The 2751-nt window shown below is 48.2% G+C and overlaps 1 long non-coding RNA gene across 1 annotated transcript; it reads left to right on the plus strand.

Annotated features, from left to right (window-relative positions):
- Window positions 1–237: 237 nt before the first annotated feature.
- Window positions 238–2737, plus strand: LOC309346693. Its single transcript, XR_014158726.1, has 2 exons — window positions 238–938; window positions 1062–2737. It is a non-coding gene; the product is annotated as an uncharacterized lncRNA (long non-coding RNA).
- The last annotated feature ends 14 nt before the right edge of the window (window positions 2738–2751 follow it).

Raw genomic sequence — 2751 nt, forward strand, 5'->3', positions numbered from 1 at the left:
TGAAGCAAGCTTTGGTTCTCCAGATGTTGTTGGACTCCAATTCTCATTAACCCCAGCTTATAGAAGGTGTGGTCCAACAACCCCTTAAAGCACTGTTTCCCAACCTTGGGCCTCCAGATGTTTTTGGCCTACAACTCCCATCATCCCTAGCTAGCAAGACCAGTGGTCAGGGATGATGGGAATTGTAGTTCAAAAACCGCTGGAGGCCCAAGGTTGGGAAACACTGCCTTAAAGGGAACCAGGTGCCCTATCCCTGGCACAAACCATAATTTTTCTGATTTGGGCCTATGCAGGAAGTGAGGAGGAGAGGGTAAGAGTCCAAAGATGATCCTTGATGGCAACATGTTGGTTGGCCATTGTAGAGAATTGGGAGAGGATGTTTATGAACTAAGACGGTCTTCTTATTTGACCTTTCCCCAACCTCCTCCTTGAAACCTCGTGTTTCCAGCAAAGAGTGGAAAGTGTGTGCACACACAGAGCCCACTGCCCCATTTCCATCCTTCCCCACCATGGCCCCATTCACAGAAGAGTCTGGGTCTGGCGCTGGGGTTAGAGAAGTGACAACATTTTATTAGTTTGGTGGGAGGGCTGGCAATTGAAATCCATCTCCTGGTTTGTCTGTTTTGACATTTGCATCTTGATTTCAAGAGTGTCAGCATTAAAAAAAAAAAAAAGGAACAAGAACTAAACCCGAAACAGGACAAGGAAGGGCACACAGAGTGAATAGACAACGAGGGAATTAACGGAGGGTGTTGGGGGCACAAAGCCTTACATTCTTCATTCTCAAAACTTGAGTACAGAGCTTGCAGGGGGTTGGCCCGCCCCTGGGACTGCAGGAACCTATTGGAGGAGGTGGTTCTCTGGGCATGCTGGCTCTCTTGACCGAGTGGATATCACACTAATCTTTTATCTCCTAGGACTGCCTTTCTCAACCTTGGGTCCTCAGATGTTTTGGGCCTACAACTCCCATCATCCCTGACCACTGGTCCTGTGAGCTAGGGATCATGGGAGTTGTAGGCCAAAAACATCTGGGGACCCAAGGTTGAGAACCACTGTCCTAGGAAGATCTTTGAAGGCCAAGAGCCCAGCGTGAAATAGGATCTGGCAACAATAGGATCAGTGGATATTGGCCTATACTCTGCCTCCCCTGTCAAAGACACGAATGCTTCCGAAAACCGGAAATTACAGGAGGAGAAGGTACTGTCGTGCTCAGGCCTTACATACAGGTTTTCCAGAGGCATCAGGTTACCCAGCGTGAAAACAGGATGCTGGACTAGATGGGCCACTGACCTGATCCATCAGGTCTTTTTCTTACGTACTTAACCCTTCACAGTTAGGAAGCCCAATGCCTTAAAGGCATTACATCTCGGGGTGGGGTGGGGGGACCCAAAACAAAATCAAGACCAGGGCAAAGCATCGTTTCTTCTAATCTAGCTCAAGAGTCCCAGTTTGACATATGCCAACTTTATGGTCTATTCCCTTGGCTGGCCACCCAACTGCAACCCCCAGAAAAGCTGGTAAAATGGTACAGTCCAAAAGGCGGGACAAGGCCTATTCAGTAATGGGGGTGGGGTGGGGAAACACTACAGTGCAATTGGTGTACACCATCAGAGGTGGCAAGAGAATGGAGCCTGTACAGTCCCCGATTCAACCTCATTTTCAGATGCTGAGATGGCTCATCCCAAAATATGCATTGCTTTGGAAGGTGATCAAGTCGAGATGGCAGCACCCTATTGCGTGATTGGCAAGGTCCTACTGTAAGGAAAAATATCTCGCTGCAAATGACAAAAATAGGCATATGTTTATCACAGCCTAGCCCTATAATGGACCCGCCCCCTTTGGAAAAAAACCAAACCAAACAATTGCTGAACTTTAGGATGGACAAAGACCAGCCCTCTTATCTGTTTCAGCAACTTTGCCCCTCCTATCCTGTACATCTTTTGATGGGGGGGCAGGACGGGGAGAGGAGAAAGAGAGGGAGGACTAGGAGGCGGGGAGGAGACCTTCAATCCTCACTTCCCCCTTCCCTCTCCAAAACTAGTCAGTAAGGTGCTGATGGAAGTTAACTGGGCCAAGGGCAGCAGAGGGTTTACCTACTCAGACCTACCCCTCTTTAGCTGGCTTTCCAATAAATTAAGTGCAACTAGTGAGGAGTTCAAAAGGAAGCATAATACAAGTGGAGACAGAAAAGGCAAGCAAGTGTAGGTGGACTCGTTTCCTATGCTGGAGGCAGACTAGGTTAGCAACTGGGCAGTTAGAGTGTGCGGGGCACTCTGTCTCGCATGTAAACTACAGACGTTCCATGGTTTGTTTGTGTGTGGTTTTCCTTTCTTTCAATTTTTCAAAATAAAAATCCCTGTAAAATGGAGTTGCAAGTGAGTGCAATGGATGGATGCAGTGGGGGGGGGGCATGGCGTGGAATGCAGTGTTATGTCGAGGGCACACAGGGTCGGGCTGTAATTTTAAAAACAAAATGGCATTTGTCCCTGGTGCAGGTTAGGATGATGTGCATGCGATAACCCCACACAAGTTGAGCGTTGGTTAGTGGTGTGCACACATGAGTTTTTAAGGATGTGTTGTTGTTGTGGTGTGTGTGTGTGTGTGTGTGTGTGTGTGGTTAGTTTTTGGTGCCCCAGGATGATATTGTGGCTTTAATAAGCAGTCTAGGCAATGGCTGGAGAGGTATTCAGAAGACAGGAGCTGAGATACCCAGAGACTGCACCTGATACCAGCAGCTTGAAAGTGTGGGGT

Source organism: Podarcis erhardii (genome assembly GCF_964252035.2).
Source record: "Podarcis erhardii genome assembly, chromosome: 7".
Lineage (NCBI taxonomy): Eukaryota > Metazoa > Chordata > Lepidosauria > Squamata > Lacertidae > Podarcis > Podarcis erhardii.